Source organism: Podarcis melisellensis, assembly GCF_964234715.1.
Source record: "Podarcis melisellensis genome assembly, chromosome: 6".
Taxonomy (NCBI): Eukaryota; Metazoa; Chordata; class Lepidosauria; order Squamata; family Lacertidae; genus Podarcis; species Podarcis melisellensis.
The window spans coordinates 83,965,434-83,979,768 of record NC_138538.1 but is presented as its reverse complement, the minus strand read 5'-3'; the positions used below and the strand labels follow the sequence as shown (position 1 = coordinate 83,979,768).

The 14,335-nt window shown below is 46.8% G+C and overlaps 1 protein-coding gene and 1 long non-coding RNA gene across 3 annotated transcripts in view; one reads left to right on the top strand and one right to left on the bottom strand.

Moving 5' to 3' along the window:
* Window positions 1–13,981, bottom strand: part of BRINP3 (BMP/retinoic acid inducible neural specific 3) — a 264,203-nt gene extending 250,222 nt beyond the window's left edge. Inside the window, exon 1 of one of the 2 annotated variants that reach the window (XM_081914847.1) lies at window positions 12,849–13,981. The gene's annotated coding sequence lies outside the window, so the exon portion shown is untranslated. Of the gene's footprint in view, window positions 1–10,034; window positions 10,756–12,848 lie in introns of those variants that run through there. The other variant, XM_081914848.1, reaches the window with a different exon arrangement.
* The window catches only part of LOC309371915, a 399,586-nt gene that overhangs the window by 310,592 nt on the left and 74,659 nt on the right, over window positions 1–14,335 (top strand). The window lies entirely within an intron of this gene.

The following is a 14,335-nucleotide window of genomic DNA, read 5'->3' as shown; positions in this document are numbered from 1 at the left end:
GAGATTCCATGCACTGCTCTGGTTCGCCAGAAGCGGCTTAGTCATGCTGGCCACATGACCCGGAAGCTATACGCCGGCTTCCTCGGCCAATAAAGCGAGATGAGCGCCACAACCCCAGAGTCGGTCACAACTGGACCTAATGGTCAGGGGTCCCTTTATCTTTACCTTTTATTGCATTCATTTAATTTCCTTCTCACCTCACTCTCTAATATACACCACCAACACTTAGGCCATTATATAATTTGTTTATCTTTAAAGTGCTACGAGACATTCTTTTTGTGTTCAGGAAAAAAGAAAAGCCAAGGCATTTAAGAGTTACTGGGAAAACATAACATTAACATCAGCATAGATAAATGTTCGCACTGCAACTAGGAAACTCATGTAATAGTCACCACATCCAAAGCACCCTTAATTAGAATCAGTCCCATCTAGATCTTCCTCCACATCACTGTGTCTTCAGACCAAAAACTGAAAATATGGGGACTATTAGCCAAACAAGCACATCTCTACCTCTCAGGATCTTCTGCCCTGGCAGAGGCAGGAATGCTTATACTCAGTAAGAGGCATTAATTAACCTAGCTGCTGATCCATTTCTCCAAGAATGTTAGCATTATTTAGCAAGACTCTCTCTCTTTCTCTTTGTATAAACCAAAAAATGGTAATTACTGCAGTCAATGGCTGTACCACTGGTGCTTGATTTGAATGTTACAAACTTTCACCCTAATGTAAGTTAAATTACTGTAGTTTCTGGCTAAGAGGGTGTGTGTGTGTGCGTGCCTTTTTGGAATTGAACAATACACCCCATGGGAAGTCCTTATTTCATGTTTTGACCATTGTAACCTTGGTTGTATTGACATTGCCTATGAATTCCCCCTCCCCCAATGGGTGAGTGATGCCGAATAACAACTGATGATGCTGTATGACCCACTGTGTCAGAAGCACAACTGGGGTGGGGAGGGTAATGTAGCAGCATGAAGACTCCCCACCTCCTGTCCCAGCTAAAATAAGGTAGGCTCCAAATTTGTGTGCATTTACTCATTTTAGATGGATGATCCCTAGCTAACAGGACCAGTGGTCAGGGATGATGGGAATTGTAGCCCAAAACATCTGAAGGATAGAAGGTTCGGGATGCCTGACCTAAATGCTTGACATATAGAGTGGGTGGGTTGTTATATCAGGCAGTGTTCCTCAAACCTAATAATGGCGGGGCACTTCTTTCTAAATTAAAAGAGGGAGCACACTTCACCTTTGATAGATGAAAATGTTTACTTTTAAGTGTGCATATAAGGATAATAATATTTTTTTATTTATACCCTGCCCATCTGGCTAGGTTTCCCCAACCACTCTGGGTGGCTTCCAACCAAATATTAAAAACAATACAGTGTCAGACATTAAAAACTTCCCTAAACAGGGCCGCCTTCAGTTGTCTTTTAAAAGTAAAAAAGTTGTTTATTGCCTTGACATCTGCTGGGAGGACATTCCACAGGGCAGGCGCCACTACTGAGAAGGCCCTCTGCCTGGTTCCCTGTAACCTCACTTCTCACAGTGAGGGAACCGCCAAAAGGCCCTTGGCGCTGGACCCCAGTGTCCAGGCTGGATGATGGGGGTGGAGATGCTCCTTCAGGTATACAGGGCCAAGGCCGTTTAGGGCTTTAAAGGTCAGCACCAACACTTTGAATTGTGGTCGGAAATGTACTGGGAGCCAATGAAGATCTTTCAGGACCAGTGTTATGTGGTCCCAGCGGCCACTCCCAGTCATCAGTCTAGCTGCCGCATTCTGGATTAATTGCAGTTTCTGAGTCACCTTCAAAGGTAGCTCCACGTAGAACACATTGCAGTAGTCTAAGCGGGAGACAACCTCTTTCTCCTTTTCCTGCCAAGAGCTGCTTCCCCCTATGTTTCTGCATGAGTCTTTGATATTGGACAATTGAAAAGAGCCAAATACAGAGCAGCGACTCATTGCTACTGTTTCCCCAAGTGCAGTGATGGGTGTTTATCTACAGGAATGAATGCCAACTGCTTTACTGAAGTGAAGGCAAGGGGTTAACCAGGGGCACAACTGGGTAGAGCTAAACCTTTTCCGTACTGCTATTAGCACCAGAGATTGAGAATCATTCCTGCCCCTAGCTGCATCCATGGTTCTGTTCCTTAGTCATACTAAAGCTTGACATTGCTCAGAACTGATATAGCTAGATAAACTATAATGTGCTCCTCCAGCAGATAGACTAGAAACCTGCAACTGCTGTAATTTTGCATGCCACAAAAAATTTCCCCAGTTTCCCAGAGGTTTCATTACCCTACTTCAAAAAGAGGAAAGGAAAAAAGATAAAGAATTTTGAGGTGGCAGAAATAATTGGTGAAGTCAGTTTTAAGTACGATTCCCCATTTATATTAGTTACGTAGGTATTTTATGTGAAATGGATTTAACTGATTGCGTTATAATATTTTGTTGTATTTTATTTTGCTGTAAACCACTGTTATTTGGCTATTGTGGTAAAGGGTGGTATGAGAAATAATAAGAGGTAGACAAATGCAGAACAGACAAAATAGAGGGATTCTTAGTCGCCCCCCACCCTAATTTTCCATCTATAGCTGACAAAACTAATGCTTCATTTACACACACACAAACACTTCCTTCAAAAAGATGTTACTGGATGCTTCTAGTGACTAGTCGAATCAACTGAATATAATCATCTGATTGAAGACTGATCCAAATGGAAACAGCTTCCTAAATAATTAAGTCTACCCTGAATTCAGTGGTGGGAAAAGTCAGTCTAATGAAAATTAACTTGAAGGGATGCTTGTTCACATCAGGGCTCAATGGAGAGCAGGGCAGAAACTGGCGGCTTTTCGACTCACATGTGCCTAGGTTTGCTTTTTTGTTGAACCAACTCTGCCTTCTGCAGCGAGAGAGCTTCACTGTCCTCATATGCTTGTTTGTGCGCCTCCAATTTTAGATTTCTTTACTTGGAGCTCTGGCATTTCATCAGTGAACACCCGGAGCACGAAACACTGTTTTACTAAGCATATGCTGGAGTGGTAATAAAAGACTACAGGAAATTAGAATCTCTTTTTTCCCCAAGCTACATTAAGATTCTCAGATAAAATTGTTCAGGTTTCCTACTTGGTCTATGAAATTATAATAGCTACGCAACTCAGCTAGCAACTAAGCATAAGATGACTGTCCCTTCACTAAATGTATATTGGTGCAATTTACACATATTGTATTCTCAAGGCAAGGCATTTTCCTAGCATATTATGCTCCAGGGACCATTTTTCTCCCATATTAAGAATGTGCTGGACGTGGTGCATCTGATACCTTTCCTGAACTCAGATTATTCTCTGGAAATCATACCAGAGTGTACTCTGCCAACAAGATTCCTATTTCAGTTTTATTGTTCAGTCCATTATGGCTTATTTTAGAAGAGCACCCATTTGTCACATTGTGAAGAATGGGTGCAAGAAATTCTATTAAATCACAGGAGAGTCTTCCAAACAATATATCAGGACATCTCCTCTCAAAACTTGTGAACTGCTTTGCTATCTCTGGATCTCCAAAGGCTCACTTATTGCAGAGGGACTACAGAACTAAATGGCTGGGGGGTGGGGTGGGGCTTACTAGAAGTCATTACTAGCCTACATCAGGTCTCAACAGACTTCCTCAAATACACTTGCCATAAATCCGTCCACATAATCTAGAGTGCAATGCACCCCAAGCAGTGAGCAGCTGAGAATCTTGTATACACAGCAGATCATCGCATGTGATATACAGCCATATCCCATTCATGTTTACTCAGAAGAAAGTCTCAATGAGCTCAGTGGGAATTATTCCAAACTAGGTGTGCATCATAGGGACACGGGTGGTGCTGTGGGTTAAACCACAGAGCCTGGGGCTTGCCGATTAGAAGGTTGGCGGTTCAACGGGTTGAGCTCCCGTTGCTCAGTCCCTGCTCCTGCCAACCTAGCAGTTCAAAAGCACATCAAAGTTCAAGTAGATAAATAGGTACCACTCTGGCGGGAAGGTAAACGGTGTTTCCTTGTGCTGCTCTGGTTCACCAGAAGCGGCTTAGTCATACTGGCCACATGACCCAGAAACTATGCCGGCTCCCTTGGCCAGTAAAGCGAGATGAGCACCGCAACCCCAGAGTTGGCCACGACTGGACCTAATGGTCAGGGGTCCCTTTACCTTTACTAGGTGTGCATCATAAACCAAGCCACAAAAATCAACAACCAAGCTATCTGGGTTGCTTGCAAATATAAGTGGGGGGGGGGATATCTTTTGCAAATGAGTGCCCTTAATACTCAAAGAGCATAATAGGCCTTTGGTGCATAGAATAAAGCAGAACATAGGACACAGCATTTTACCAAGTCAGTATTGTCGAAACTCACCAGCAGCTACTTTCCAGAGGTCTCTCCCAGATTGAACCAAGGACCTTTTGCATGCAGAAAGCATTTGCTCCACCTCTAAGCAATGGTCCTTCACTTTCCTTTTGGGTTTACTAAAAAGGAAGTTACTGGGATGCAAGGAAAACATGCTGACTAAGAGAGGAAGCTATCACCTGGAAAGAATCCCATTCTAAGTCCAAGAGAACAATAGACTGAGAGAACAATAGGCTTGCCTTTCTCCCCATCCCCCACCCAGTGCCGGATTTATGTATAATCTAAACAAGCTATAGCTTAGGGCCCCACTCTCTTGGTGGCCCCAAAAAAATTTAAAGGGAAAAAAGACTGGATGCACATTTCCAAAATATAAGATAAAAATAAATAAAATAAAACCTACTGAGTTTTATGTTACTGAGCTACTGAGTTTTATGTTACTTACATCATAGGCTCCTATGATGTAAGTAATGCCCCCCCCCCGCTAGCTTGCACCCTAAAATATCACTGGTTTGCTCATCTCTATATATAGGGTGCCTACATTCTGCATGTGCAAATGGCTTTAGATACCTAATAGGTCCATAAATTACCATACAGTGGTGCCTCGGGTTATATATGCTTCAGGTTACATAAGCTTCAGGTTACAGACTCCGCTAACCCGGAAGTAGTATCTCAGCTTAAGAACTTTACCTCAGGATGAGAACAGAAATTGCGCAGCAGCGGGAGGCCCCATTAGCTAAAGTGGTGCTTCAGGTTAAGAACAGTTTCAGGTTAAGAACGGACCTCCAGAACGAATTAAGTACCGGTACTTAACCCGAGGTACCACTGTATAGCATATATTCAACACAAAAAACAGCAACAATTTGATGTTGACAAAGGACAGCTGGACATATAAAGGGCCCCATTACCTTCAGTAGCTTAGGGCTTCATCAAACCTAAATCCGGCCCTGCCCTCACCCCTCCAGCTGCAACAAAGAGATAATAAATACCAGCCTGCCTCACCCAAATCATGTCCCATTGGGGCCCTGAGAGTTGAAGACAATTTTTCTTGATGTGCTGCTGTTTGAAGGCAATAATGTCAGTGATGGAGGAAAAAACCTTGCTAGCCCTAAAGCCTCAACTGGAAGCATCATGTGAAATGCTACACAACCAAGGAACATTCTGCACCCACACACTTCCATACACACACCAAGTAGGAAAAGAAGCAGGAATGCAGGTGGGAACAATAGAAGACATCTGCAATGGTTGAGAGGTTAAAAAACAAACAAGTCCCTTCCTACCCACAGCTGGCAACCCAACAGGGATTCTACTTGAGGAAACCCAATTCTCCTTACATTGAGCTGAGGTGCAACTGAAGCCCTGCCAACCTAAGACAGAAACATAGAACAAAGCAGTGACCACAGTGTCCACATCAATAATGAAGAGAATTCTCAATTTGTGTCTTTCAGCTCTCAGAAAGCTTGGGAGGGTCAGTCATGGACTGTACCCTCTGAAAGATGCTTAGGGGTGTAGTTTGCAAAGCCCACCATATACAAAGGGCAGGGTTCAGCCCACATCTGATTATCCTCAGAGAGCATCATTTTACTTACCGAGTGACTGAATCAGGTGGTGCTAGGTATTAGGTATGCATGCTAAAATATAATTTTAGAGAAGCGAAGAGAAATTTAAGATGTCTGTTTTGCGCTGAGAATACTGCAATTCTTACTATGACATACAGAAAGAAAATAAAAATGAGAAGACCTTCAAGTTTTAGTTGAGAAAGAATTTAATGTATCAAAAAGTGAGGCAGTGGACCTTCCTGACTCCACCTCTCATTTAAATCCCCGCCCCAAATGAAATCTGAAATTATGTCGCCCGTAGTCTGCCTCTTATGAACTTTACACAGCCAACTAAACATTCTGAAGTCCCCCATATTTAACTCTCCCTCCCCCAAATAAGCCACAATGGGTTTTGCTTCCATAACTCTAGCATGACTCGGCTTGTGATTCTAGCTACAGCAGAGCAAATCCCACACACCCTCCAGTGGAGCTCTTGTCTGGGTAAACATACACAGAACTGGGCTGCATGGCATTTTATAGAAATCCAACACAATCACTTTCTCCAGACTGGAAGTCATTCCTATGCATATGTACTCAAAAATAAGTCTTAGTAGGTTCAGTTGGGTTTCTACCCTGTGCTAAATGGTATCAGTGTCTATGTTAACTTGCTGAGGTCTTTAGCTCATTTTTTGTTTGTTTTGCTTTTACACACACACACACACACACACACACACACACACACACCTTCCTAAAGGCTCATCTTGTGTCTCTCATATGTAGAGAAAGAAAGAAAGAAAGAAAGAAAGAAAGAAAGAAAGAAAGAAAGAAAGAAAGAAAGAAAGAAAGAAAGTTCTGCTTAATGCTTAAGCCTCATAATTGAAAGAGCCCATTTGATTATATTGCAAAATGGTCACCCAATGAAGGGAGTTTCATTTTATGGTGCAGTCAACTGAAAATAAAAAGAAATGTCTTGAGATAGCTCTGTGATGGAGTCACTCACCAAAGGATGCAATTTAACACTTAATGGCATTTGCACAGGAAAGGCAGCAAGGCTATTGCCTAGGCTGCTCATCTAACCTATTTAAAAGCCCATCGGTCTGTGACTGTTGCAAAACAAGCCTACAAAAAACATGGTCAGTGTCTCTTCTTCTGGTGCACCTTCTGCTCTACCTTCTCCTTTTTGTCCATATTCCACCCAGTTTCCCATCCCTCTTGCCCTTGAAGCAAACACAAGATGAGAAATGTCTCCTACCAAATTAGCCTTCGGGAAACCTCTTCCTTTAACAAACTTGCATAAAGGACTCCTAGCCACAGAAAGCACCTTGGCAGGAAAGTATATGAAGATAAGCAAGCCCTTGGGCTTCTCTGCATAAATTAGAAAACTTGATTTGGGCAGTGCGATTCTCAAGTAGGAAAAGTGACAAAACACCAGCACAGCCCATTCAGTGTCCCCCTGATGGGAGCAGAAGCTTAGTGCTGGAGTCAGCAGTGGACTCAAACCATCTGAGATTTCTGGAGTCTGCTACCATCTGGCTGCAAAAGTGAGACACGCCTCAGTGAGAATTTCCTAATACCTGTCGTGGTGGGAAGAAACAATGCTCCAGACTTCACACACACACACACACACACACACACACTACCAGAAAGAGAGACTTGCAGTGTCTATTTAAAGAACATTTGGGGACGCTGTGTGCTCCCTATTCTTGACCCTATTCTTTGACATTTCAAAGCTGTGGTCTTTCAATTATACTCTCTCAACAATCCCGTGTTATTATTCCAATTTGTGTTGAGATGTTGGGGAAGGAAGGAAGGAAGGAAGGAAGGAAGGAAGGAAGGAAGGAAGGAAGGAAAGTTTGGTTTATGCTTACACCTCATAATTCCAATGCAGGAATCTCAACTAAAGAATCCATAACAGATGGCCATCCAAAGAAAGAGAATTCACAAGCTCCCATGGTAGACCGTTCCACCGTCAAACAGCTCCTACTGTCAAAAAGTTTTCCCTGATGTTAAGTCAGAATCTCCTTTCATGGGGTAGAACAGGGGAGCATTTTGGGGACATGGTTCAACCTCTACATATTTTCCAATTTGGGGTCTTCCTAGGCATGAACAGACCAGCAGAGAGCTATTACATGTAAGAGATTTCATATCACCTCAGATTCAGTGCTTACAGTTCATGCATTCATATGCCGATGGCACCATGTGAGCAGCCCCCAAGGGAAACTGGGTGAGGCGGATACCAAATTAATGGTGTTGGAACTTCAGGGAAAGGATTTACTGAACTCCTTGTTCCTCTGCCTGTGTATTCCTTTCCTGTGTAGCTTCTTTTACAGCATGAATGCAGAGGATAAGGTAAAAGTAAAGGGACTCCTGACCATTAGGTCCAGTCACAGACGACTCTGGGGTTGCGGCGCTCATCTCGCATTATTGGCCGAGGGAGCTGGCGTACAGCTTCTGGGTCATGTGGCCAGCATGACTAAGCCGCTTCTGGCAAACCAGAGCAGCGCACGGAAATGCTGTTTACCTTCCCGCCAGAGCGGTACCTATTTATCTACTTGCACTTTGACGTGCTTTCGAACTGCTAGGTTGGCAGGAGTAGGGACCGAGCAACGGGAGCTCACTCCATCATGGGGGTTCGAACCACTGACCTTCTGATCAGCAAGCTCTGTGGTTTAACTCACAGCGCCACCCGCTGTATGTGACAATTGAGAAAGGACCACCAAAGCAACATTTCACTGAATTAAACCATTGGTCCACCCAACTCAGGATTTTCTTCACTGACTGACAACTTCAGGGTTACCCAGCTCTTATATGGATGGAACCTGGGACCTTTTGAATGGAAAGCAGAGGTTCTACCCCTAAGCTACAGTCCTCATTGCATGCCAGTGTGCATGAAACCACATGGTGAAGTGGTCAGCCTCCAGTGTCCTACCATATGGCTGATGATTTGGTGCAGATGTCCTTGATGCCTGGCAAAGCATTACAGGACCAACAATAGACAACGTGCTATAGATGCATCTCACTTTGTTCTAAAGAGGTGTCAGGATTCACGTATGTGTAGGTGGGCATGGGACACCATGCGCAAAACCACCCACATCCAAATCTTCTCACATTCCTACTCAATCCATCCTGGCCTTTCGTTTTGGCCGTAGTCAGTTCCTCGTGCACTCTGCAATTCCCCGAAACTAGGAAATGAACAGAACCACGGCTGCCATACCTTGCGATGAAAGGGAAAAGTCACCATATTCTGAGCTGCATTTTAATGAAGGCTGGCAGCGCAAGCAGGAGGAAAGCCACACAAGAAACGTGCACCCTCTTGTACTTTGCATACTGGTCTGTGCAACCCTGCCTAGTCTCCCTGTCGAGCCCATACTGAAAACTTGCTCCGAAGAGTCATCAAAGCTAGGACTGGAACAGAGGTGATCATCATAATCTTGCTCCATTAAAAAAAGAGGTGGGGGGGGGGAGAAGAGAGACTATATCCGTTTTGCGTTCTGGAGATCATGCCCCTTAAGGGAGAATTATTCCTCCAACCCCACATTATTATTGAGCTGTGCCACCTCTTTAAAAATCAAATCACACAAGCAAAAAATGTCACAGGCTGCTGAATGAGCCTTTAGGATTTTATCTCTCTCTCCCCCCCGTTCCCCACATCTTTCCTGATTGGTGTGGCATTCCTAGCGGTGCCTCCCCACCCCCGGTAAATAGTATTGAACAAGAAACAACACATTAAGGCTGATGGAGATTTTCGCCCGTGAAGCATGCCGCTTGCTCGCTCGCTGCCTGCAAATGCCCATTAAGACACCATTAATTGCATTGATTTATTTGCAAGCGATGCGCAGAAGGATGTTTGCTCGCCTCGCCTCCCCTGCAAAGCCTGGCAGCCTCCGCTGCCCACCCCCGCCGTTTTACACCCAAACTCGACCCCCTGTTGCCATCTCTCGTCACTGTCACCAAGTTCTTTTCACTGACACTGGGAGCACCTCAGCGCCCACCTTCTCTCTCCTTCACCCTCCTTGCACCAAATTGCACCCCCCCTTCCCCACGATGACTCCAAACCCAGTGGTACAGTTTACCTTCGGGTAGCCTGTTAGGAGAGTCAGACGACGCGGAATCCCTTACCTATAGCTGGCTCGCCCGCGTCTGGCGTCCTCTGAAGCGCATCTATCTGATGATGCTCAAAGTTTCCGGATCCCCATGAGTTGAGCTAGCTGGGCTGCAGCTGCTGCGAGCTCGGCTGCAGCTCCGCGGAAGTGCAATGGACTAGCTCTGCTTGGGGATCGGGCTAATTGCACAAGTTCTGTCGGAAGAGGGTGGAAGGGGAAGGCCAGCGTTGGCAAGGAGGCAGAGAAAAAAAAGAGAGAGGGATCTTCTTCTCTTGGTGAGGCTGAAGACTCTGCTGCAAAAACCACGCACCGCCCGCCTGAGCAAGGTGACTTGTCTTCCCTCGCTCCAGCTGGTGGCAGAACAGCTGGGAAGGACACGCGGAAGGGGGTGGGCGGAAGGGAGGGGGGCTTTACTCCGGTTTAATTAAACCGGAGCAACTCCTGCCAACCGGATCTTCTCTTCGAGATCAGAGGGGGGGAACGTCCACGCTTTATAACCTCCCCTCTTAAAGTGTCCTTAGGTCCCTTCACTCCACAGATGGATTAAAGTGGAATAATTCATCCACGCGCATCGCTGTCCTAAAGAAGATTAGCTTTGGTCTGTCTGATCCAATATTCTGTCCCCAGTCGTGGGTCAGAGAAGTGTCGTAGGAGACTGACAGGAAGGAGGGCATGATGAGGGCAATGGCTTTCCTTTTATCCCAAAGATCTGATCATCAAAGGTGGTTCTGGAATTCCGACGAGGAACTCCTAAATTCCAGGACACAGGTGAGGCTAACCTGCGGCCCTGAGGATGTATTGAACTCAACCTCCCCAAACCACCCCACCCCTCAAGCCAGTGTGGCTAATGGCCAGAGGTGATGCGATCTGGAAGGACCAATGGTTCCACACAAGTCTCTGCTCGAGATCAGCTACTCCAAGCGTTAGGATGACAAGTAGTAGTTCTGAGGGTTAGACTAATGAGCAAGCGCGTCCACCTGTAGTGATCGTGAGAGTGCATCTTAACGACCAGCACAGCCTGCCGCAGAACGGGGAGGGGGGCACACTCACTGGGAGGGACATGTGCCCCCTTTGCTCTCCCTAATGGTCGCTTGCGAGTACAGAACTGGCAGGAATGATAATGTATTTATAGACTGCTTTCGAGAGTCTTCATGCTTTTTTATATACAGCACTAAAGAAAAGGTAAAGGTAAAGGACCCCTGACAATTATTCACAAAAACAGCAACAGCAAGAATCCCGCATGATGGGCCAGCAGTAGATAGATGAGGGGCCGAAAGCTTGCCTAAGGGCCCACCTGGCAGATTGGACTTACGATGTGCACTTTAAAAATTTCAAAATGGGAATGCAACCAACACGTGTTTGCAGACAGACGTCTGGCAAACACGCTTTTCGGGGAGTGAGAGTTGTCTGCAGCTGCTCCCTGCTGGATGGACCCCAAATGACAAACCCAAGTCTGCTGCCAGGTAACGTGTGTAAAGCATCCTTGGCCTGTGTCGGCTGCCCTAGCCCCGAAATCTACCCGACACTGGTGTGCATATATTGTATATAGCCCAGCGCATATTAATGCAATGAAGTGTGTGTGAGAGAGAGACAGACAGGCAGACAACAGGAAAAGTTACGCTCATCTCTCTTCTCCGGCCCCTGCAGTTCCTCGCACAGTTTATTTTTTTGCAAATAAACTCTACACAAATAATAACGCAGAAGAGGTAAGCAAGATAGAGAGAGAGACTTGCAAGAAGATGTGAGCTCCGGAAGAGAGATCCCCGACCAGACAATCGGACTTCTTCAGCGTTTTGGAGCCTTAGCTTAGTGAAACAGCATCTGCCTTGCATGTCCAGGGTGAAATGCAGCAACGGGGGCCGGGGGGGGGCGGGCGGGGGCGGAATCGGAACCCAAATGCGACTCACGATTTCTCAATTCCAAAAGCACCACCTTGAAAGGTCCCTTAAGGAAGCCCACCTCCTAGTCGAATCCGGTGGGGAATCTTCCCCCTTTCTTGGACTGAGGGACTGGTTGAGCCCAGCCCTCTCCCCCAAATACTTCTTTAAGACCCCTCCCAGAAAATCTGGAAGAGGACAGAGTCTCCCACAAAGACCAAGTGGCGCCAGAGAGACACCCCAACGCGAAAGCTGTGAGATATGGGTGAGATCTTCTTCTTCTCCTCTCCCATCAACCCTCCGAATAGGATGCTCACCAAGGACAACGATGCCACCCCTCTCTGGATCTTCCACCGCAAGCCCCCGACAAGTTAGCCCCTAGAAACCCAGGTGTTTGGCATGCCACGAAACCAATAGTGCGAATGACACACCGAGCTAGGGGTGCCTTTGGGGGAAATGTGAGAGTCCCATGTGTTTCAAGTGAGCGAGTCTAGGCGCGATCAGAACCCGGAGCTTACAAGCAAGGATCTGGTGTGTGTGCCTGTCATCTGCGGCACCAGAGAAAGCCAAGAGAACACCCGCTCCCCATCCGTTTCAGCCTCCCAACATAATTTTCTTTCAGAAATGTAACATGTGGGGTGCAATTTGCCTTGCCTAGAAATGCACCCCCCAACACACAGTGCACCCCCTAACTCGTCATTTTCTCTCTGCTGTGTCTGCGTGATGGAAGGGGTTAATAGAGGAACGGAATATCCATAGCATCAACAGGGGTTAAAAGCAGCAGAGCGACAGATTTGTTTAAGCTTCCCCCCCTCTCTCCCCCCCCAATAATAAAATAAATTTAAAAAGTCACAGAGACAATAGCTCATCAAACTGGCGATCGCTAAACACTGTGGGGAGGAATTGATGGAGGCTTCCTTAAATCTGGCGTGCGTAAAAGGCGAGGCACTCACCGGGTGGAATTTCAGGAGGCGAGGTGTCTGGGCAGCAAGCGGTTCCACGAGGCGAGCGCGCATCCCATGGTAGATCCAGAGGTTTGGATGCGCTTCAGAACGGCGGTGATGGACAGCGATGGGCGGCGTGGCGTGGGGGTGTCCACAGCGGGACGGTGGCATCCGCCAGAGCTTCCTTAGCGGCGCTGAGAGAGAGGGAGAGCCAAGTAACAACGAACCACCGGGCAAGCGGTGTGCCGGACGGACGCGTGTGTGCGTGCACACAGCCCAGGAAACAATGAATGGATATGAAAATAAAAAATAAAGGGAGACCGGACGAATGCAAAGGAAGAGTTATGGGGAGGCAGGCGGGCAGGCGCTCAGAGTCAGAGAAGCGGAGATTTTAAAGCTGATCCTTTAAGGCAAAAAGTAGGTGGACGAGATTATATTCATCCAAAGAAACGGAGACGAAGAGAGGCTGGCTCTGTGCGTAAAAACCACAGCAACCCAAGACCGAGTGAGCCAGGTGGTGCTGGAGAAGAAGCGAGGCGCAGAGAGAACTACAGGAGGAGGCTGGTCTCATCCTGATAGATATAGCGGCGGAGCTGATTTAGGGAGCTGGAGGGGAGGATCTAATGCGATTCGGGAGGAGGAGGAGGGGGGGGAGATCGGGTGGGCAGGAAGAAAAGACTCTCTCTCTCTCCCTCGCTTTTGAAGGGCTTGGCACATCAGCCCCGCCACCTTCTTCCCAGGTTGCTAAAGAAACTCTTTCCAGAGACTCAGTGCAAATCCCTTCCCTTCCCTTCGGTTATATATAGTAACCGTGCAAGGCTACTTCTCTCAATAATTTTGCCCTAACAATCGCAACACGCCGGGAGGGAAACTCCCGTGAAACTAACCGGGAAAGGCACTGAGGAAACCAGCCAGCTGCCCGATCTTTCCGGGTTTGTTTTAATTTTGCAAGGAGCTGGAGGAGGGATGCTAAAGAGACGGCTGGGGAAGGGAGGCAGTAGTTCTCTGAGCCAACGCGTATAACCCAATTTGCAAGACTCGCCGTGGGGATGTTATAATGGCACAGGCTCGAACCAGAAGATGGTTCAGAGGATGACCCTGGGTTTGTCTCTGTGGGACTGGAGAAGCTGGTATCGCCTCCCTCTGGCTCGGTGATCTTGCAAACCAGAGGGCGGGGAGATCAGCTTCTCTCCCTCCAGCCAGTCTCTCCACACGCACGTGATGTCTCGGCTCAGAAATCCAGGATGAGTGCGCGCGTGCATTTTTGCTACGCGCGAATTTGAGCAACATGCATGAAACTGACCAGAGGGATCGCTCGCTTTCTCTTTCGCAGCGAAGAGTCTACGCTTGTCTAGGTCCTAGTCTCCCTCTCTCAACCCCGCCTGGCTGTCTAATGTCGAAGAAGGGAGGGGGCATCTCTCCTTTGATTTCTTGCATCCCCATTGCACGCATGTTGACTCGGAAGTGAAAATCCCATAGATTTTAGCGGGATTGAC